Source organism: Anolis carolinensis, chromosome 5 (genome assembly GCF_035594765.1).
Source record: "Anolis carolinensis isolate JA03-04 chromosome 5, rAnoCar3.1.pri, whole genome shotgun sequence".
Classification (NCBI taxonomy): Eukaryota; Metazoa; Chordata; class Lepidosauria; order Squamata; family Dactyloidae; genus Anolis; species Anolis carolinensis.
In genome coordinates, this window is record NC_085845.1 from 50170347 (window position 1) to 50194689 (window position 24343).

Consider the following 24343-nt stretch of genomic DNA (forward strand, 5'->3'; position numbering starts at 1 on the left):
TAACTGGTATGTGAATAGAAGGGAAGGTGGAATCCATCCACCCATTATCTCCAATCACATTATGCTTCTCTCCATAGATAGAATTGTATTCTGAATGAGTGGGTCACTCCATATCAGGGAGTGACCTACTAACTTTTGCCTTTTAATTATACTGGCCTGTTAATATGAAAGTACACAAAGGGGTCATTTGATGCCCTTAAGGGTTAATCCAAGCATTAACTGGGTCTGTTTTGAACACTTCTGCTATATGTAAAAAAATATGTAGACATGGCTGGTGTAGAAAGCAGGAGGAAGGACACTTTTTTCAATTTTGTTGTTTTATGTCCTTTGTAGACTAAAAAGCAAGCATTCCAGGAAGACTGATAGCACAGCTCTACTGCGTTGCCAAGCAGCTTCTTTGTTTTTCTTGGTTTTTAAAGGTATTTATTTACATTTTAAAATAATTAGGTTGCTGTGAGTTTTCCAGGCTGTATGGCCATGTTCCAGAATCATTTTCTCTTCATGTTTCACCCAGAACTATGGCAAGCATCCTCAGAGGTTATGAGGTCTGTGGGAAATGAAGCAAATGGGGCTAATATATCTGTGGAAGGTCCAGGGTGGGAGAAAGAACTCTTGTCTGTTGGAGGCAAGTGTGAATGTTGTAATTAATCACCTTGATTAGCACTGAAAAGCCTTGTAACTTTAAAGCCAGGCTGCTTCCTGCCTGCGGCATCCTTTGTTGGGAGGCGTTAGATGGCCCTGATTGTTTCATGTCTAGAATTACCCTGTTTTCAAATGTTTTTCTTTATTTATTTTCCTGATTTTATGGTTTTTAAAATACTGGTGGCCAGATTTTGTTTATTTACATGGTTTCCTCCTTTCTGTTGAAATTGTCCACATGCTTGTGAATTTCAATGGCTTCTCCGTGTAGTCTGACCACAGGGTTTTTTTTCTACTGATGAAGAAACACAACGTACAAACTATCTGCAGACCCATTAAGAAAATCCAACAAATGCTAGATTCAGCAAAGGACTAGACGGATTCCTCTCACCTCTGCAGGATTCTACCGTATATCATGCAGCTGTGGGCATCTACATAAGGGACCACCAAATGCAGCATTGCCCAAATATGAATCAAGGAACATGAAAGGCACCACAGACTAACTCAACCAGAGAAGTCAGCCATAGCAGCGCACTTGATGAACCAACCTGGACACAGCATTTTATTTGAGAACACAGAAATGCTGGAAAGCTGTAACAACCACTTCTCTAAAATCAGGACAGTAAATAAAGAACAACACTCTGAAAACAGCGGAACATGAGACATTCAAGGCCAGTTAACACCTCCCAACAAAGGATTCCCCCAGGCAGGAATCAGGCTTTGAAGCTGCAAGGCTTTTCAGTGCTAATCAAGGTGATTAATTACAACCTACACCCTTGCCACCAACAGACAAGAGCTCTTTCTCACACCCTGGACCTTCCACAAATATATAAACCTCACTGGCCTAGTTTCCAATATACTTCCTAACCTCTGGGGATGCCTGCCATAAATGTGGGTGAGATGTCAGGAGAGAATGCTTCTGGAATATGGCCATACAGCCCAGAAAACTCACAGCAACCCAGTGATTCTGGCCATGAAAGCCTTCAACACCACTTTAAAATAACTATTTTAGATACTGGCATGCTATAAAGCAAAGTACTGTTCCACCCTCCAGCAATGGCTCCAGAGACATTGTTAGAAAATAAAAGTGGCAAATGGTTGAAGCCTGGTGGCTTAATTTGAAGTGCACCCAGAAGAAAGAAAGAACAATACTGGAAGAGGAAAGTCAAGGATAATTATATCTTTGTATAGGGAAGATACATGTTTAGCAGGGGCATGAGGTCACTTTGTGCCAATCTCTTCGATATGCTACTTGCCTCTGGGCTTTATCAGCTTGTCTGTTGTGAAATGGGAGCTGAAATAGAAGACTGTAGCTTGAAATACAATGGTTGCATATTTTGAAACTCAGACGCCACCTCTGCCTTGAACCTAGATTGTTTTATAAGTTATTACTAATTAATTTATTTTTAGAAAAGTATTTTTTGTTTAGTCCGCACACTTTGTCTTTCAGGGAATAAGTGCCCTGGCCATTTTCACCCTAGGAAACATGTTGTTGAATGGGGGAGATCCAAATTCTTTATGGCAACCCTTTTGTGACAAGTATTCTTAACACTATAGGAGCCCCCGGATGGCACAGTGTGTTAAAGCACTGAGCTGCTGAACTTGCTGACCAAAAGGTTGGCAGTGCGAATCCCTGCTGTTAGCCCCAGTCTCTGCCAACCTGGCAGTTCGAAAACATGCAAATGTGAATAGATCAATAGGTACCGCTCCAGCAGGAAAATAATAGCGCTCCATGCAGTCATGCCGGTCGCATGACCATGGAGATGTCTACGGACAACGCTGGCTCTTCGGCTTAGAAATAGAGATGAGCACCAACCCCCAGAGTCGGACACGACTACACTTAATGTCAGGGGAAAACCTTTACCTTTATTTTTGACACTATCAAAATTCCAAATGTTTCTAAAGGCCCTAAACATTTGGATACGTCTGGTCTAAATTCTCAGGCATCAACATAAGAGATTTAGGACATACTACTATTACTATTACCTTTTTCCTGTTGTTGGGTGCCTTCATGCCATCTTCGATTTATGGTGGCCCTTAGGTGAATATATGGTAGGATTTTCTGCAGCTGGGAATGTGTAATTTGGCCAAGAACACCAAATGGTTTTCCACATCTGAGCAGAGAATCATATCTAAGTCATATAAATGCTCTACCACTACTCAGTGTGGCAACTACTCTGTAGAATTAATATAGTTTGACACCACTTTAATTGCCATGGTTCAGCACTATGGAATCACAAGTTGTACCGTAGTTTTATGAGGTCTTTCATCTTCCCTGCTAAAGAGTGCTGGTGCATCACCAAACTACAATTTCCAGGATTCAAACATCTCTTTAAGAGAAAGTGGTGTATAAATAATTATTTTTGTTGTTGTTGTTGTTGTTGTTGTTGTTGTTGTTGGTGTCAAGCGGCATTGGTTTTACAATGTAGATACACCGTACTACTATTATTACAATTTAAAATTTGACAGATGGGCCGTATCAGTGGCAGATGGACGGAGAGTGTTTGTGTGAACGAATTGAGAAAAAAAACATGAACAAATTCCTATGCATATCTTGTCTGTAGTGCAAAAAAGAAAAAGAAAGAAAGAAAGACCAATATAATATTGAAAATGAAAAGCAATTTTAACCAACATAAACATAACATTATGTCAGTGGAAGGCACCAGGGACCATCCTGTCCAATCCTCTTCTGCCATGCAAGAAAAGCACAATCAAAACATCCCCAACAGATGGCTAGGCCACTCAGTCTTTGTAGTAGTAGTAGTAGTAGTAGTAGTAGTAGTAGTAGTAATAATAATCAGGAAAGGCAAGGAGGAAAGGATTTGGGAGGCAAAGGAGGTGTGTGGGGGAAGGCTTTTGGGGCAAGGGTGGAGAGTAATAAAATGTGCTGGAGTAGAGATGTATGTATATCATAGATGCTAAATAGACAAATAAATGAGCCCTAGAGCAAAGCAACACTGAAGTCTCCTAGAAGCCATGGTGACTAAATTAACATTGACGTATTTTGGCCATATCATGAGGAGACATGACTCACTAGGAATGACAGGATAATGTTTGGTAATGTAGAAGGCAGCAGAAAAGAGGAAGACCGCATTCCAGATGGATGGATTCAATGATGGAAGCCATGGCTCTGAGACTACAGGGCATGAGCAAAGTACTTGACAACATAAGGACTTGAAGGTTTCTCATTCATAGAGTTGCTATAAGTCAGAGTTGACCTGAAGGCAGTTAACAACAGCAGCAGCAGCAAGAGGCTGTATGGTACTGTGTTGCTGTGAGTTTTCTGGGCTGTATGGCTGTGTTCCAGAAGCATTCTCTCCTGATGTTTCACCCACATATATGGCAGGCATCCTCAAAAGGTTGTGAGGTCTGTTGGAAACTAGGCAAGTGGGGTGTATATATCTGTGGAATTTCCAGGTTGTGAGAAAGAATTCTTGTATGTTTGAGGCAAATGTGAATGTTGCAACTGGCAACCTAGATTAGCAATAAATAGCCTTGCAGCTTCAAAGCCTGGCTGCTTCCTGCCGGGAGGAATCCTTTGTTGGGAGCTGTTAGCTGGCCCTGATTGTTTCATGTCTGGATTTCCTCTGTTTTCTCAATGTTGTTCTTTATTCACTGTCCTGATTTTAGAGTTTTTAAAATACTGGTAGCCAGATTTTGTTAATTATGTTCAATGGGCACCTCCCAACAAAGGTTCCTCCAGGCAGGAAGCAGCCAGTTTTTGAAGCTGCAAAGCTATTCAATGCTAATCCAGGTGGCCAGTTGCAACATTCACACTTGCCTCAGGCAGACAAGAGTATTTTCTCCCACCCTGGACCTTCCACAGAGATATAAACCCCACTTGCCTAGTTTCCAACAGGCCTCACAACTTCTAGGATGTCTGCCATAGAAGTGAGCAAAACATCAGGAGAGAATGCTCCTCGAATATGGCCATACAGTCCAGAAAACCTATAGCAACCCAATTATTCCGGCCATGAAAGCCTTTGACAACACATTGGATGCTACTGTTCCATTATCCAGGTGGAGGCCAGTAGGGGGTGCTAGAGAGAGAGGATAGTTCATTTTATGGGAAGGGGGGAGGTTGAAGGAGGAAAACAATTTCCCCCATTTTCTATGGTTATTCCCCCTCCCAGCATCCAATATCAAACGAGGAAATGGGGACATGGCTAGGGGGAATAACAGGAAAACAGGGAAAAATGGTTTTCCTTCAACTCCACCTCTTCCCCCATAAAATGAACCATCGTTCTCTCTTTCTCTAGAGCCCCCTAGTGGCCTCCGCCCAGATAATGAAACAGTACCAATTGGATTAAAGCATTTTTTATACCTCTGCAATGCACACACTTGATTCATTTGTAGGACTCCCATTTTAACTGCCCTTTTAATTGTCCTGTATTTGCCCCAGTGGCGAAGTGTGTTAAAGCACTGAGCTGCTGAACTACCAGACCGAAAGGTCCCAGGTTCAAATCCCGGGAGAGGAGTGAGTGCCCACTGTTAGCTCCAGCTTCTGCCAAACCTAGCAGTTCAAAAACATGCCAATGTGAGTAGAGCAATAGGTACCGCTCCAGTGGGAAGGTAACGACGCTCCATGCAGTCATGCTGGCCACATGACCTTGGAGGTGTCTACAGACAACGGCGGCTCTTCGGCTTAGAAATGGAGATGAGCACCAACCCCCAGAGTCAGACATAACTGTACTTAACATCAGGGGAAACTTTTACCTTTTATTGACACACGGTACTGGACAACTCTCCTCACAAGGCCTCCTATCGGCTGTTAGGAATTGTGCGACTTAAAGTCCAAAACACCTGGAGGGCCAAAGTTTGCCCGTGCCTGGTCTACACTGTAGATTTAATGCAATGTGGCACCACTTTAACTGATAGGGATCACTGCTCTAGAACTCTGGGATTTGCAGTTTGGGGGGGAGGCACTTTTAGGCAGAGAAGGCTAAAGAATCTGCGAACCCCACCTCCACCAAGGGGAACCGAACCACCTAAACTGGGCTCTACAGGCCAATGGATTCCCCCAGGCAGGAATCAGCCGGGCCTTGAAGCTGCAAGGCTTTTCAATGCTAATCAAGGTGATTAATTGCAACATTCACACCTGCCTCGAACAGACAAGCGTTCTATGTGTTTTCGAAGGCTTTCATGGCCAGGATCACAGGGTTGTTGTATGTTTTCCAGGCTGTATGGCCATGCTCTAGAAGTATTCTCTTCTGACGTTTCGCCCACATCTATGGCAGGCATCCTCAGAGGTTGTGAGATATGGAGAAACTAAGCAAGGAAAATTTATATATATATATGTGGAATGTCCAGGGTGAGAGAAGAACTCTTGTCAGTTGGAGGCCAGTGTGAATGTTGTAGTTAATCACCTTAATTAGCACTGAATAGCTTCATCTCCTGGCTTCTTCCTGCCTGGGGGCATCCTTTGTTCAGAGTCGTTAGCTGCCCCTGGTTCCCATGTCTGGAACTCCTCTGCTTTCAGAGTGTTGCTTCTTATTTACTGTTCTGACTTTTTAGTTCTTTTAATATTGGTAACCAGATTTTGTTCATTTTCATGGTTTCCTCCTTTCTGTTGAAGTTGTCCACATGCTTGTGAATTTCAATGGCTTCTCTGTGTAGTCTGACATGATAGTTGTTGGAATGGTCAAGCATTTCTGTGTTCTCAAATAATATACTGTGTCCAGGTTGATTCATCAGGTGCCCTGCTATGGCTGATTTCTCTGGTTGAGTCAGTCTGCAGTGCCTTTCATGTCCTTTGACTCGTGTTTGGGCGCTGCGTTTGGTGGTCCCTATGTAGACTTGTCTACAGCTGCATGATATACGGTAGACTCCTGTAGAGGTGAGAGGATCCCTCTTGTCCTTTGCTAATCATAGCATTTGTTGGATTTTCTTAATGGGTCTGCAGATAGTTTGTAGGTTCTTAATGGGTCTGTAGATAGTTTGTCATCAGTAGAAAAAAAAACCTGTGGTCAGTAGTTCACTATGGTCACTATGTAGACTTGTCCACAGCTGCATGGTACAGTAGAGTCTCGCTTATCCAATGTAAACGGGCCGGCAGAATCTTGGATAAGCGAATATGTTGGATAATAAGGAGAGATTAAGGAAAAGCCTATTAAACATTAAATTAGGTTATGATCTTACAAATTAAGCACCAAAACATCATGTTATACAACAAATTTGACAGAAAAAGTAGTTCAATATACAGTAATGCTATGTAGTAACTACTGTATTTACGAATTTAGCATCAAAATATCATGATATATTGAAAACATTGACTACAAAAATGTGTTGGATAATCCAGAACGTTGGATAAGCGAGTGTTGGATAAGGGAGACTCTACTGTATACGGTAGACTCCCACCCTGGACCTTCCATAGATATATAAATCCCACTCCTCTAGTTTCCAACAGACCTCACAACCTCTGAGGATGCCTGCCACAGATGTGGGCGAAACGTCAGGAGAGAATGCTTCTGGAACATGGCCTGGAAAACTCACAGCAACCCATATACAGGATTCCCTAGCGTTGAGCCCAGTGTCAAACTGCACAGTGTAATCCCAAAATGTGCTAGCAAGAAGGTACAGCAGGGGAGAGGGGTCTGCATCTCCCCTGCAGAAGGACTGGGCAAGAGCAGCCACTGTGCGTCGGGCTCGCCTCAGGTGCTGAGTGGCTTTACCTGGAGCAGCCCTGCCTCGTTCTGCGCCTGCGCAGAAGGAGGGCGCCTTTGCCTCTTGCTTGGGCTGCTCCTGCTTGGCTGCAGTGAGGCAGAGAGGGAGGAGGAGGAGGAGGAGGGAGCTGGCTGTTGGTTCCCAGAGTTGAGCAGCCAGCCATTCAAGCGCTGCTGCGGAGTCGCCTTTGGTCCCATGCGCCAGGCAGAGAGGTAAGTCCGTGGGGGACCTCCTTCTCTTTGGGAGACAATGGTTTGGGTAGTGTTCCCTCTCTTGTGTCTGAGAAAGAAGGGGAAACCCAGCATTATCCCTCGACATCTTTCCTATTCCTATCTCCCCCTTCCTCCTTGTGGAATGACCCACTCATTCCGAGTACAATTCTCTCTATCTATGGAGATGCCTTTCTGCCCAGCACCTTTTTTCTCAGCTGGTCTCAGAGATACTACAGGATCCCTTGATATCTTTTCTTATGCTGAAGCAGAGTACAATTAATCAACCCTGCCAGTACTATGGGTTTTCCTGTCTTTAGTATTTGTCGGAGTCTTTGCGTTGTGTCTTTATGGTCCTTTTGTTTTACTCTGCATTTAACTATGCATTGTCTCTCGTTGCCAGCCACAAGGAGAGGTAGGGGACAAGTAAAGTGCATTATTCGTATTGCCATTATTATTAGTATGGGGAATAAATTTTCAGTCACATCTCATAAGATCTGCCTCTGCTGAAACAGTCCGGTTCTGTGGATTTTGGTTTTTAGTGGAGGGGGAATCGGGGGGTTTGGGGAGGACAGTTTAGCCTTGGCGAATAAAAAGCAAATATATGCAATATATTTATGTATATATGTATGTGTGTGAATATATTTATCTATCTATCCCTTGAAATATACTGTATGTATTGGTTTGCTATACATATTTCTGTATATGTATACCATATGTGTGTGTGTGTGTGTGTGTGTGTGTGTGTGTGTGTATATATATATATATATATATATTATGTGTGTGTATACTATGTATGTGTATGTATATATATCTATATATCTCCTTCCCCAGTCAATGTGGCTCCTTTTCTCCCAATGGATTGCCCTTTAGCTCTTCAGCACAGTTGCCTTTTAGTTCTTTTGGTCCCTTCCTTGAGGATTTCTTCCCACACAGAAACCCTCATTAAAATACATTCCCTGTGAGTTTTCCCGGCTGTATGGCCATGTTCCAGAAGCATTCTCTCCTGATGTTTCGCCCACATCTATGGCAGGCATCCTCAGCGATTGTGAGGTTTGTTGGAAACTAGGCAAGTGGGGTTGATGTATCTGTGGAATGTCCTGGGTGGGAGAAAGAACTCTTGTCTGTTTGAGGCAAGTGTGAATGTTGCAATTGACCAACTTGATTAGCATCAAATGGCCTTGCAGGTTCAAAGACTGGCTGCTTCCTGCCAGGGGAATCCTTTGTTGGGAGGTGTTAGCTGGCCCTCATTGTACAGCCTGGAAAACTCAAGAATTCCAGCCATGAAAGCCTTCGACAATATATTCCCTTTTCTCCCCTGCTATGATTTCCCTCCAATTCTTATTTGTTTTTGCCTCTCAAATTTTAAAGTTTTTTTTAATAATAGAAGGAGGTTGTTATGTTGGTTTAGGAAATGGGGAGCTCTTGTTAGCTCTAGAGATTCATTTTGGATCTTTCTTTTTACACATTTCTCTCTCTCTGTGCATTGCTGGAGTTTTATTTCCCCACTCTCCTTCCCTCAAATAAAATAACTTTCAATGGGAGGAAGGGGAGAAAGACTTTTGCCTTTTCCCCCCACCCTTTCATTTGAAATAGGGAGCTTGGTGGCGCCTTGGCTTCGAGCCCAGAGGCTTCCTATTGCTCTCAGGACTCTTGAGGACCATAAAGTTGAAGGAGAAGGACTTTTTGGGGAGAGGAGGAGAGGAGATGGCTCCTTCGCTGAGATGCATCTACTCTCTGGCATTCATGCAGTTTGACACCCCTCAAACCACCATGGCTCAATGCTGTGGAATCCTGAGATTGTAGTTCGGTGAGGCACCAACACACTTTGGCAGAGAAGGCTAAAGACCTTGGGAAATCACACTTACTAGGATTCCATAGCATTGAGACCCGGCAGTTGACGTTAAACTGAATTCACACTACAGTGTAGATCTCCCCATGAACTACTGTCCTCTGCTTTGTCTTTGGGACATGGTGGGAGAGCCCAAGTCACCTGAGAACCTCTTTTCTCTTGGAAAGCCTTAGAGAACTTCAGAAGAAGTCCTTTTTTTCCAATTGGAGAGGAAAGGAGTTCCATTGGACGTGAACAATTGGGGAATCTCCGAAGAAGATTCTATTCTCTACTATTCTATGATTCTATGAACTTGAGAGAACTTTCTAGCAAGTGGTCGATGGACCTGAAGGGGTGTTTGCATTTGTATGAGGGAATTTCTCTTTGAGTTCATCTCCACCAGTAGTTCCAACCTGTGGACCACCAGTGGTCTGCAAGAACTAAAATATGGTATGTGGCTTCACTGTTACTACTACGAATAATAGCACAGCCCAATTAAAAAAAAATGTCTTGGTGTTTTCATTTTTAGGCCTGTTCCTGGGGTTCTTTGGGGTGCTGATTCATAAAATTGCATTGGATAGACCACATCAGCTCTAGATTATTAAATATGGTTTTCTGTGGGTGAGCAGATGGCAACTATTGGATGGCACATGTTCTGTATCAGAAACTAGAGCTGATGTGGTCTATTCAATGCAATTTTCTGAATCGGCACCCTAAATAACCAACCTAATCTAAAGTTGACCAAAACTGATTTGTAACCCTTTTGGTACTAATGTTGAGGAGTGGTTCCTGGTCAAGGTAGTCCTTAATCAAGTGGTCCTTGGTCAAGTGGTCCCTGATAAAAAAATGGTAGGAAATCACTGATCTACTCTGTAGAGTCATTGCAGTCTGACACCATTTTAATTGCCATGGTTCAGTGTTAGAGAACCCTGACAGCTGTGGAGTTACAAGGTCTTCTGACGTCTATGTCAAAGAAGAAGAAATTACAAATTCCAGGATTCCGTAGCATTGAGCCGTGGCAGTTAAAATATTAATTCTACAGTGTATGGGAGTTGGCCTCTATCTGACAGTAGCCAGCCTCTATCTTGACAGTAGCTGGGTTATGTTTAATTAGTCTTTTCTCTTCCCCTTCAGGATCCTCCCAGAAATAAAACAGACAATAAAAAAGAGAAAGGCCTGGGAGGGTGAGGATGAGGTAAAGGGCCTTTTACTCTTTTTGTTGCTGTCTGTCCTCAAGTGAGATGTGTTTGGGGGTCTTTCCCAAAGGAATACTCCCTGCTGATGCTTATTATTTCCCTTGTATTTTAAACTACAAAACACAGCAGTCAAAACACCGGCTAGTTGTAAGTACTGACATTTCTAATTCTCTCTCCTCTGCAGCTGTCCTGAATCAAATGGAGAAAGGGCAAATGCAGTTTAAGGTTTTTAATGATCAACTTGTGGTAGCACTTTCCCACTTGCCAAACCCCTCCTGGGTGGTCCCTTAAAGACAAGACAACTCTATTCTTCTATATTCACATGCACACCCACACTTTTTTTTATTAGAGCAGGGGACAAACTTCTTGGATAGTAAGTGTGGACTGGAAGCAAATGAAATGGACAATTCTCTTCCTTTTTTAGATGTCTAAGAATGGGAATTGTCTCTTTTCAGAACTCCAGTAAAAGTGTATGTTAGTAGCAAGCAAGATGGGCAATGTGGCTTCGTTGCTGGAGCAAAGATAAATGTGGTGGTGAATCCGGTTGATAAAAGTATGAGAGCTCTTTGCAAGAGGTGTGGAAGGTACCATAATGATTCTTTCTTTTGGAATTGTGGGAAAATTCTTCTTTGGTCAGCAGTGGATTTGTTGTTTAAGTCAAGATATCATGTGGGTTTCAGGAGAGAAGCAACATACTACCATGTTCTACATTTAGTGTGGTAGAGTAGACTTACAGCCTTTCCTTAATTCTCAGTGCATATGTTCAGGGTTGGTAGTACATGCCTGAACTAAGAGAAAAAGTTAAAGTTTATTCCTCTTTCAAAGCAAAGATTCACTTCTATATTACGTTCGTTGTGCTTTTGATATATACATGTTACTCACCTTAACTTTTCATATGAGTATTTCTGACTTTCCACATTTGAGCACTATGATGAAACCTTGCTGTACACAAAGTTTAAAGTGTCAGTGTTCTTCTGATAGGGAATAAATGAGTGGCTGTGAGTTTTCCGGGCTGTATGGCCATGTTCCATTCTAAGCATTCTTTCCTGACATTTTGCCTGCATCTATGGCAGGCATCCTCAAAGGTTGTGAGGTCTGTTGGAAACTAGTCAAGTGAGATTTATATATCTGTGGATATATAATTTATTACTATTCATAGATATTGGGGCTGTATATTCTGATAGTGTGAATCAGGCTAATTATAATATTTGAAGCAGAAAAATAGCAAGAGAAAGGCAAACTTAAATGTTTGTATTGAGATGTCTCAGTTTGTTTTAATCATTACAGATTTTTAAAATTATTTGTATTATTAATTCCAATAATGTCTGTACAAATACACACACACGTTGCCCTATATGATGGGATTTCTGAATGAGAGTCTGTACTAGGTGTGGGCAAACCTTGGCCCACTAGGTCTTTTGGACTTCAGCTCCCAGCCATTGCGAACAGCCTGCTGTTAGGAATTGTGGGAGCTGAAGTGCAAAACACCTGAAGGGTTGAAGTTTGCCCATGCCTGAATCATTTGCAGTTCAGCATTCACATATGTGATGATTTTAATGATCCAATTTTTAGGAGCTAAATTTTAAGATTGTCCTTCCCAAAGCTGCTGCCCTCCAGGTACTTTATACCAAACTCACAAAATACATAAATTGGTTTGTGAAGGAGCTTGTTGAGAGTTGTAATTTAAAGCATCTGGAAGGAAACAGACTGGAAACAATTGATTTAGATTCAATGCTAAGGATACTGCTTGCATATGGGTCTTATTTCCTTACACTTTTTAGGTTACCATTTTGAAATGTAGTTTTACATGTTTTAAGACATGAGAAGATTGCAGGGTGGTATAGCAGCTTGAGTGTCAGACTAGGACTCTGGATCCAGGATTTGAACCCCAACTCAGTTATGGAGGCCTACTGGTTGATGTTGGGTAAGTCACATTCTTTCAGGCTCAAAGAAAAGGAATGGGAAGTCTCCTCTGAAAAAACCTTGCCAAGAAAATGCCCTTAGGGGCATCATATGTTGGAAACAATCAGAAGGCCAACAACAATGAGACACAGTAAAAAAGGTCTTGTTTCTTGTATAATGCAAAAGGGGTTCTTCTGCCTCTCCCTTGTAGTGATATGTTAAATTCTCACCTAAAGCATTATGCTGGCACATAGGTTTCTGCATCCAAATCAGATTTAACTATCACTGTTGTGCAGATGATAGCACATGATGGGTCTGTGAGAGTGAGCCTGAGGCATGCTCATCCCCCCCAGCAGTCACTCACACCTTGTAATATAAACCAGGGCCTCTATGAGGCTTGCTGCCGCACCCCACCTCGTGTGTAACCTGAACACCTGAGTTGTGTGGGAACTTTCCCTAAGACCTCTTAGAATTGGAAATCCAGTTCGCTTGAGACTGGTTGTTCAAGGTGTTATCCCACATCCAGCAAAGTGTGTGGCAATAGCCTCCAGTTTTATTCTTGCATGCAGATATAGGTAGGAGACATCTCCTGAAAAAATTGTGCAATACATTATCAGGCTGCTATTTACTTTGATATGCACCTTTAATACTATGTTTCTTAATATATTTTCTCGTAATTGCTAAAGACTGTATATTGAATGTACCTTGTGGTAGACCTTGGGTAAGATATCTGCATGGAAATAAAAGTATTTTCTCCCTAGGGTTCCCATACTTTGCCATCATGGGGTGTGCCCTTTCCATTAGCAGAAACAACAGACACAGGAGAGGGTTTGAAAATACAATTAAGAAAAGCAGTATCTTTCCTAAATTAAATTATTAAACAAACAAACAAGCCAGCCAGTTGGTTCAGTTCACTTTGATTCTATGCGAGTTATTTTATTTTGCTGTGCATGTGCCACTCCCTCCACCAAATCCAAATAATTTCTTGAAACCCACTTCTCTGAAATTGTGAAATATTGAGGCTTTCTACAGAATATTATTTAGTCTGTAAAATGTTTTATCTAATTCAGCCTGATCAGAGATCATGCAGTGGGTTAAACCCTTGTGCTGGTAGGACTGCTGACTGAAAGGTCGGCAGCTCGTATCCAGAGAGTGGAGTGAGCTCCCATCTGTCAGCTCCAGCTTCCCATGTGGGGAAATGAGAGTAGCTTTCCACAGGATAGTAAAACATCTGGGCATCCCCTGGACAACATCCTTGCAAACGACCAATTCTGTCACACCAGAAGCGACTTGCAGTATGTTCTCAAGTCACTCTTTACATGAAAAAAAGAGATGGGTATCATCTTTTAAAGATAGGGGATTATTTTATTTGTTTATTTACTTATTTATTTTAATTTAGACCTCACATTTCTTTCACCTAAAATCTGAACTGAAATTCAGAGGTCAATATTATTCAGGTCTGGATTTTCATATGCATCTGCTTAACTTCATACTGTATTTTTGACAATATTGTATAGGAAAAAAATGTTAATACTCATATAACAGACTCTGTGATGATGCATTTTTTGCAGATTGTGTCAGGCAAGGGGAAACGTGTTATTCTATGCCATCAAGTCATTTCTTGTTCTGTGCCATCAAGTCACTTATGACACCCCTAAGTTGAACGTATCACAGGGTTTTCTTGGGCTGAGAGTGTGCAACTTACTCAGGGTCACCCAGTGATTTTTATGGCTGAGTGGGGTTTTGAATTCTGGCCTCCACAGAGTTGGCATCCAACACTCAAACCACTACACAGCACTACTTTTAGAATATTGTGTTCTGTGTAAGTAGATAATGGATAGCCACGTTAGAAACAAAATGCTGGAGGAGCAGCATTTTCACAATTGAGTAGGGCACATGATCTTATGTAGTAATAGAGTGGTGACATGTGCATAGCATCATCCTGACAGTAGTTGCCCTCTGTAATGATCCTCAGTGATCCCAAAATGCTGGTGGCTGTGTTGATCTCACATGTCAGTTAGGTTTTCAATTTCTATCCATTTTCACCAGCTGATGGATTTTGTCCATTGAATAGCAAACTATCACATAATATTGTAGTTTAATAACATGTATAACTTATAACAGCATGTTGTTCTTGGGAAATTAATCTCCCTATCTTTTAAGGGGTTGCAGCTAAACTTGGAGGAAAAATGGAAGTTGAAGGGGATGTGTGGCACATGTGCTTTTGTCCCTACTAAGCAGGAAGCAGGCTTTGACCATGCAAGTCCTGGGTTGACTACATCAGTGTTCAATATTTAAGCATGAAGGACACTGGCAAACCAGTGAATTCTGGTTTATGGAGTTTCCTTTCATTTGGCTAAGTTTCTTGCTCGGAGAGTTTGTCCTTCGAGAATTACAGCAAACTAGGTGTAGATGCCAGTGGGTGTGATCTGTACGTTGGTGTGATCAATTTGGACTCATATCGTTCTGCAAAGTCAGACAGTTAGCACCGTCTCCAAAACCCTTTCATTACATTTTTTTGTAAATACTGTCAAGATCTCGTGGTATGGTGTTTCTTTTTCCTTACTAAGAACTATTATTTCTTAGGTAAAGGTTTTCCCCTGACATTAAGTCTAGTCGTGTCTGACTCTGGGGATTGGTGCTTATCTCCATTTCTAAGCCGAAGAGCCGGCATTGTCCGTAGACACCTCCAAGGTCATGCAGCCAGTATGACCGCATGGAGAACTCTCTCCTTCCCGCTGGAGCGGTACCTATTGATCTACTCACATTTACATGCTTTCAAACTGCTAGATTGGCAGAAGCCAGGGCTAGCAGCGGGAGCTCACCTTGCTCTCCCGATTCAAACCACCAACCTTTCAGTCAGCAAGTTTAGCAGCTCAGCGATTTAACCTGCTGCACCACCTGATCTAAAGAGAAATCAAAGGAGAGCTGTCATATTCATAATTGTCTTTTATATAACTCTGTCTAAGCAGAGTCAGCTCTGATTAGTACTTGGAGGGGAGATCACCAAAAAATACCAGGTGCTATGGACTATATTTCAGAAGAAAGAACCACTCCTGAACATTTCTCACCTAGTAAAACCCTATGAAATGCATGGGATCGCCATAACTTGATAGGCAATGAGAATGTGCACACACCTATATACCTTGTTCACTATTGGCCCACACACTGTTGCTTTGTTTCAGTCCCACCTAGGAGACAGTTTCTGAATACACAATTGTATTAACTCTGAACAGAATAGTTTCCTACATTTATTCAGAAAGCAATTTAACTAAAATCAGTAAAATATTGAAGTGCTTAGTTGTATGGAGTTAGGCATATTAGCTTCTATTTTTCTTGGTTCTCTTTTTTGTTATGATTCTATCACAAAGGATTGTTCCTATTCTTTGCAGAATTGCCTTTTATTATGGAGGAATCTGTTTTGTCATTGTCATCCTCAGTCCTCCATTAGTCCCATTTAAGAGTTGTATTAATCATTTCCTCTTGGGTCATTCATCACCTGCTTCCTTAACAGAGACTAACTCATAGCATTCATGCTTATCTTGGACATAAGATGCAATTTGGGATTACTGAGCAGCTATGAATGTTGCACAGGAGTGTAATACATTCAGAATTGTCATTTACTGATGCACATCTCCTTTAAAAACGGGTTGGTCTGGGAGAAAAGAAATTAATTTATTCAAGTTTTGTTTATTTGTTCCTATTGCAACAAATTATTCTCCTAAATTAGATGCTTGATTCTTAACCATTGTGATTTATTTTCTTGATTAAGCAGCCTATTACAAAGGATTCCTGCTGCTTTTCTAAAAGAATTTCTGAACCCAATTTATTGTAGATCAAAGAAGCAAATCCATTATAATGGCAGTATGTTTTAGCCTTAAACACCTCACTAGATTATGTAAACCATATTTCAGAATTGGCAGTTCTCTAGCTCCCAGATGCCAAAATCCTTAACAATTGGGCACAACCCACTTGAAAGATTACACGTAAAACCATATTGGATTTGGAACAGGAAAGGTGGGCTTTAGCAAATAACTGAAGAGCACTCCTCAATGCATTTTTGTTACTTTCTTAATTTTTTAATGTAGTTTTTGCTTATCATTTTACTTTACTGTAATTGCAAAATTTGAAGGGTGAAATCCATTTCCTCAATAGCTTACAATAAATCTCAGTCTGCTCTTGATTTTGTGAATGGTGGTTCTTATGTATAGGATGTATTTAACCTTAATCCAAGCTCTCTCTTTTTTGTCCTATCCAGGAAGGTTTACTATACTTTCATTATTCCTGTAACAAAGGAATTGTTACACATTGTTGTGATCATGCCAATTGGCAATAGTACTCTTTCCCCCTGCAAGTCTTGATCGTGATCTTTATTACATCTTTGGCCGTTATGCACAATGTAGTGAAGCTATTTCTCCTACATTGCTGGTTTTATTTTCATCCATAAATGTTAGTTGCCACTTACTAATCTAGTTGGAGCCGTGATGGCTCAATGGGTTAAACCCTTGTGCTGGCTGAACTGTTGACCTGAAGGTTGGGTTGCTGACCTAAAGGTTGGCGGTTTGAATCTGCGAGACGGCGTGAGCTCATGTCTGTCAGCTCTAGCTTTTAGGGACATGAGAGAAGGCTCCCAGCAGGATGGTAACACATCCATGCATCCCCTGGGCAGTTTCTCTGTAGACGGCCAATTCTCTCACACCAGAACCAACTTGCTGTATGTTCTCAAATCACTTCTGACATGATAAAAAACTAATATACTTTCTATTTCATCTTGTTTTACTATTAAATGTTTAAACATCGTAAGGATTGAATAAGGATTCTACTTTTACTTAAACTGATTCCTTGTCACCTTCAATCTGGAAAGGTAGAACCAAATCTAGGACCTCCAGAGTACAAATTCTGTGCTTCATCAATAAACCTTCAGTGCCATGCATTAATGTAATAAAAATAATGGCAAAATACTTTTTTTGTTGTCAGACCCGTGGTGAGTGTAAGGCAATCTTATCATGAGATTATCTTGGCAAGATTTGTTTAGATTATGATTTTGCCTTTCTCTGGGGCTGAAAGAGTGTGACTTCTCCAAGGTCATCCACTGGGTTAACATAGCTGAGTGGATTCAAACCCTAGTCTTGGGTGATAGTACACCATGCTGACTCTAAAATACTTGTGCCACATGTGTTAAATGCAAGGCCTGTGGGCCGAATCCCACCTGCCATATTATGTGATGTGGTCCATAAGGTTTTCAATGCCAGGGCAATAGAGTTACATTTGTACAGTCTTACAATTACAAACAATGCTTTGAAGGCAACCATAATGTTGATGTGGCCCTTGGTGAAAATAAGTTTGACACCTCTGATCTATGTTATTAGGAGAATCATATTATATTAGCTGTATTTAAATATTTTAGTATAAATATTACCTGAAGAATTTTAAGAAACTATTGCTTGTTTTTATTGTGGTGATCCTACATTCACATCTTTTTTGGTGACTTCCAGTGATGTTTGGGACCAATTCACATTGTAGAATTACAGTATTATTGTTACACTTTCACTGCCCTGGTTGTGGGTACTTGGATTGGAAGTTTTGGGAGGAGCATTTAGAATTGGGTTTGAATTCCTGTTCAGCCACAAAACCTGCTGGGTGAGTCACATTTTCCCATCCTCCGAGGAAGGCAGTGGCAAACCTCTTCTGAACTATATCTTGTCAAGAAAAATGATAGATTCAGATTTGGGTCATCATAGATCAGAAGCAACTTGAAGACACATCAGCAACAAATTTCAATTTCCCAGCCAGAGCACTCGCCAAATTACTAACCTCGGGATTCCATGCGATGGAATCAGAATGGTTACAATGGAATAACAGTGATATGATTCTATAGTGCAGTGGTTCCCAACCTGGGGTCCCCAGATGTTTTTGGCCTTGCAACTCCCAAAAATCCTAACAGCTGGTAAACTGGTAGTGTAGCGGAACCTTCGTGCTACGGTTCTTGTTGGCGCAGTGGAGGAATTTGAAGACGGACAACTGAAGGAATTTCCCAGAAAGCAGTTTTATTTCGCTAATGGCCACTAGGGGTCCCCCTAGCACAAAGTAAGTGCTTCTCCAGGGGAACCGCCCAGTGGCATGCTGAGTGAACATTTATACACACTACAGGGTTCGGGTTATGCCCGCCCACAAGCAAATTCATTGGCTTAGAGTTGTGACGCTGCCCAATCGGTGCTGACTAGCAGGCCGGCTGCACCCTTTTTGTGCCGTGCTCACAAATCTTTCAGAGCGCCTGCGTACGCATGCTCTGTTTGTTTTTCTTTAGCTTTCATTTCTTCAGAAACACATGATTTCCCAGAAGTCACATGTTTCTGTGAGTTTATGCACCCGGGTCGCTAGCTGTCGCCATCTCTGCCCATATATGGTATTTCCTGGGGTTCCTTAACCCCCCCCGCCTCACTCCCCCATTTTCTTTTTGCGAAGCGCATGTACAAAAGCTGAAGCAAAGCATTATGGTTCCATCCAATCCCGCTTGGCTTGGAGTATGGCTATCTTTTTTTCAGGTAAAGATTGTGTGACACACCTAGTACACATTTGCATCATTATTGGAGTGCAACACATAACTATGAGAACAATGAACAATCCTAAAATCCCTACCAACAATATGTTCTTCAACCATTCTATTGAGGGTAACCAGCTAGTCACCCAGGAGAAGGGAGACCAACCTTCTATCTCCTGGACATTATTGTAAATTAACTTTTGTAATGACTCGATGTCATCTTCAATAGTATTATTCAAGTTATGAAATTTCACTACACAACGTCCTCTAACCATGGCGCATAACCCCCCCCTGGCCGCCAGTAGGTAGTCAAGGGCCAACTTATGCTGTAGGGCCATCTGGCTGATTTCTTCTACTTCAGACTGGATTTCCCGGAAAATTTTACCAGTGGCATTTATGGACTTTTCAAGGCGGCAAGTCAGGCCTAGAACACTTCTACGGTTTGCTTGAGCTACAATCCCTGGGTAAGCACCCAGTGTCAACAAGCCTGTGATCAGGCCTCCTCCTACACGGGAGGCTTCTGAACCTGACAGGGCCTTGTTGATAATGACCTCATCCGAGCATTCTGGTCCTAGAGGGCCTGTTTGCACAATGTCCCGTTTCAGGCGCTGATGCCCTTTGTGTAAGACCTGAACTGGGAATGTCAAATAACCCACACCGACACACTGGTAGTTGCCGGGGTGATAATTTGTGGCCCATTTATCAAAGAAAAACCATAGATTTGGATCCCTAATTTGCCATAACGGACAGAGGCTTTTACCTAGGCTCAGTTGGGTTAATTGTTGCAGTATGTTCATATAAGATTTTAGGCCCTCAATAGAATCATTCACACTAAATGTGGGATAATCTGGATACATGCTAGCCCACTCGGTTGCGGTTAGATTTAATCGTGAGACATAAGATGTATTAAATCGTCCATGTAGATAGAACCGGTCTCGACAATGGGAATAATTGCCTAATCGGGAAAAGAACGCCTGCCTAGTTCCCCAGTGTTTCCACTCAGAATTCCATATTCCCGATCCTCCACAACAGAAGCACAAACCCCTGGTGGAGGTATGGTATCTAAACCGTCGAAACCGAGTTTTATTTATCCTTTGCGGTATGCTAGAAAACACGGTAGGTGGACCCTCCTGAGCCTTGGACAATCCCTCCAACACAATCTGTGGTTCATCAATTAAATCGGGAAGAAATGAAAAATCTCCTACGGTGAGGGGGTGTTCATATATTAATGCTACCTCTTTCCCGTGCTGCTCAAACATATAATTGGCATGTTCTTTTATCCAATTCCCATGTGCTCTTTTTCCAAAAGAGAGAATAAAACTCAGCACAAATAATATACCAAGCACAGTGCGCTTTCCTCCCCTCCTCATAGCTTGTCTCCCACTTTTTCCTCTCAAAATGTCTAGCCACCATCTCCCGGAGAGCGCCTTTGTTGGGCCATGCTGCGACATACTTGACCACCGACGCTCCGTTGCACCCGAAGGGATCAGCTTCATGGCCTTGTTGACCCCTTAGGGAGTTGCCGGATGATCCTGAGTCTCAGGTCCTCACCAGGAACTCGCTCCGTCCGCCACTCCTCAGGTGCTAGTTTTACACGGGTGTAATGTATCCACGGCTTAATCTCCTTCACCTTCACTGCAGTGGGGGTAGACAGGAGCACAACATAGGGTCCTCGCCACTTGGGTCCCAATGGCTCAATCTTCCAATCCTTGACCAGAACCTCGTCACCTGGTGAAAAACAATGTAGAGGTGTGGTAGGGAATGGTGGGTTCAATTCAGAAATGTATTTTTCTAACTGCTGCATTTGTCTGCCCAAAGCCTGAACCTGGGCCAATGTCTGTTTCTCTCCTATGAGGTGCTGCTCAGCTCCTGTCTCTAAAGCTCCCTTCAAGTTCAAAGGGGGTCGTCCATAGAGTCTTTCAAAAGGGGAGAGTCCTGTCCGTTTGTGTGGTGTACATCTGATTCCTAATAATGCCATGGGCAAAACCACCGTCCACGGCAATCCTGTCTCTTGGCAAAGTTTCCCAAGCTGAGCCTTTAATGTCCTATTCATTCTTTCCACTTTTCCAGAAGATTGGGGTCTATATGCACAATGTAACTTCCATTTTATGCCCAAAATTCTACATAATCCTTGCACAGCCTGTTGAATATATGCGGGGCCATTATCTGATCCAATTTCTAAGGGTATGCCAAATCTGGGAATAACATCTTTCATTAGAGCTCTTGACACCTCTACAGCCTTCTCAGTTCTTGTAGGGTAAGCTTCCACCCATCCTGTGTATGTGTCCACGAACACCAGTAAATATTTGTATCCTTTGTATGGGGGCATTTCTGTAAAATCAGTGACTAAAGCTTCAAAGGGTACCCCACCCACATGTTGGACTCCTGGTGGCTTGAGGGGTCCTTCTCTGGGGTTATTTTTGATACATGTCCAGCATCTTCGGGCTGCTGCTGCCGTTAGGCTATGTAATCCATCGATATACAACTGTCGTCCTAGCAGATTTGCCAATGCCATTTTTCCTAAATGTGTGTTTTGGTGCATGTGTTGGACTAAGTGCCATGCCAAGTCCTTAGGGACGTAGACACGGGCGTCTGGCATCACTATGAGTTTTCCTGACCACTGACCCTTCTCCTTTAAGGCCCATTCTTCTTCCTCTGGTGTATATGTAATGTTATGTTCAGTTAATTCTACCTGTAGGGCCATTACCTGATGTTCAATATAGGGCAGCCTAGCTGCCTCTTTGGCTGCCAGATCAGCCTGCCTATTTCCTTGCACTACGGGATCGTCTCCACGTTGGTGCCCTTTACAATGCATCACAGCCACCTGCCTTGGCTTCCAAACCGCCTCCAGGAGATCCACAATCTCTCCAGCATGTTTCACGCACTTTCCTCCAGACGTGAGGAGCCCGCGCTCCTTGTACAGTGCTCCATGTGCGTGGAGGGTGGTGAAGGCATATTTTGAGTCTGTGTAGACGTTAACCCGCTTTCCGCTTGACAATTCCAACGCTCGGGTCAGGGCAATCAATTTGGCCTTCTGGGCAGACGTCCCCGGGAGCAGTGACTCTGCTTCCAGCGTCTCTCCCCCCCACCGAACAACCGCATAACCTGAGTGTCTTTGATTATTTTCCATAAAGGAGCTTCCATCTGTGAACAGAGTGTCGTCCACCTTAGTTAGTGGCACATCCTTCAAATCCGGTCGACTGGAGAATACCTCATCCATCACCTGGGCACACTGATGGATCGTGGTGTCTCCTGGAGTCGGGAGCAAGGTGGCCGGATTCAGAGTGGAGCAAGTCTCCAGGGTCACCAGTGGGTTGTCACACAACAATCCCTCATATTTCATTAACCTCTCACTTGTGAGCCAGCGCGGTCCCTTAATGTCTAACAGTGCCTTAACGCTATGGGGCACCTTAACTGTCAGTGGCTGTCCTAGGGTCAATTTATTCGCTTCTTTGATTAAATCTACTGATGCTGCCACAGCCCTCAGGCAAGGTGGCAATCCACGAGCCACTGTGTCCAATTGCTTTGACAAGTAGGCAATCGGCCTTTGCCATGAACCTAGTGGTTGGGTCAATACTCCAACCGCTGTTCCTTCCCGCTCTGCAGCGAACAGAGTGAATGGTTTTTCCAAATCGGGCAGTCCTAATGCTGGAGATGACATCAATGCTTCTTTTAATGCCTTAAATGCCTGTTGACATTCTTCTGTCCACTCAAATGGATCTTCTCTTCCACCTCTCGTAGCCTGGTACAGTGGCTTAGCCAACACGGCGTAGTTGGGGATCCACTGTCTACAATATCCTGCTGATCCCAAAAATTCCCGCACCTGTCGCCGGGTACTGGGAGTGGGGATGGCACAAACAACTTCCTTTCTTTCAGCTCCTAACATCTTCTTTCCTTCGGTCAGATGGAACCCCAAATATTTCACCGTGGGACAGCACAACTGGGCCTTTTTCTTTGACACTTTGTAACCCTTTTCTTCCAATGTCTTGAGAAATCTCAAAGTATGCTCTTTACAGCCCCCTAGTGTCCGGCAAGCGATAAGCAGGTCATCTGCATATTGAAGCCAAATTCCCTCTTCCTTAGGTATTACAAAATCCTGTAAGTCTTTGGCCAGGGCTTGACCAAAAATGGTCGGGCTGTCCCGGAACCCCTGAGGAAGGCGTGTCCAAACATACTGGGTCCTTTGCCCTGACTGCTGAGATTCCCACTGGAAAGCAAAGATCGGTTGGGATACAGGGGCCAATCGAATGCAAAAGAATGCATCCTTTAAATCCAATACAGTAAACCATTTGGCAAATGCTGGTACTAGACTCATCATGATGTATGGATTTGGCACTACCGGGGTTAGGGGAACGGTGACTTGATTTACAGCCCGCAAATCTTGGACTGGGCGATATTCTCCTTGTCCTCCTGGTTTCTTGACTGGGAGCAGGGGCGTGTTCCATGGGGAACTGCATGGTACCAATATCCCATGCTGCAGAAGTCGCTCTAGATGCTTTCTGATCCCCTGCACTGCCTCTCGACTGACGGGATACTGTGGCTTGCATATGGGCCCCATTCCTCTTTTCACTTCCACCACCACCGGTGGAACATATTTAGCTAATCCTGGAGGATTATCTTCTGCCCACACTAAAGGAGTCTCATGCCATGGCCATTGTATTTCTTCAGTAAAAATCCTAACTTGAAACAGTCTCCATTCCTCTTCCATGGGAAATGATAGCTCCACTTGTCCATTCTTCATGAACTGGAGTTGTGCTTGTAATTTTGATAAAATGTCCCTTCCCAATAAAGGGACTGGGCAGTCTGGGAGATATAACATCTTATGCTTGACCTGATGTCCGGCCAGATTGCAGGTGCGTTCCTTAAGGAAGGGGCACTTCTGGGTCTTCCCAGACACCCCTATTACTTTCATAGTTTCCCGAGTTGGTGGACTAATTTTTGTATTTACTACTGATTTTTCGGCACCTGTGTCCACTAAAAAGTCCAATTGTTGGTCCCCGATTTCAAGTGTGACCATCGGCTCCCCGGGGTCCAACAAAACAAGAGCCTGGCTTCCTCATTCCTCTCCTCCATCCATATCTTCCCATTCTTCTTCCATCACAGCTGCTGCAGCTATCACCTCTCTTGCAGGAAAAGGTACGTAGTTCCCACGCCCTCTTCCCCTTCCTGGGTTTCTTCCTCTCTCAGGCCTTCCTCTTTCTCTCGGTCCTTCCTGACTTCCTTCTCTTCCTTCTGGGCATTCACCTTTCCAGTGTCCAAACTTCTTACATTTAGCACATTGGTCTCGACCTAACCTCCGAGGGGGGCCCCTTCTTCCTCCTTGTCCCCCTCTGGCATATCCTCCTCTTCCTCTCTGTCCACT

At 43.0% G+C, this 24343-nt stretch overlaps 1 protein-coding gene across 3 annotated transcripts in view; it reads left to right on the forward strand.

Annotated features, from left to right (window-relative positions):
* Positions 1–7345: 7345 nt before the first annotated feature.
* The window catches only part of fhdc1 (FH2 domain containing 1), a 73704-nt gene continuing 56706 nt past the window's right edge, over positions 7346–24343 (forward strand). The window contains exon 1 of one of the 3 annotated variants that reach the window (XM_008111968.3): positions 7346–7514. The gene's annotated coding sequence lies outside the window, so the exon portion shown is untranslated. Of the gene's footprint in view, positions 7515–9359; positions 9793–9879; positions 10538–24343 lie in introns of those variants that run through there. The other 2 variants (XM_016994087.2, XM_016994085.2) reach the window with 2 other exon arrangements.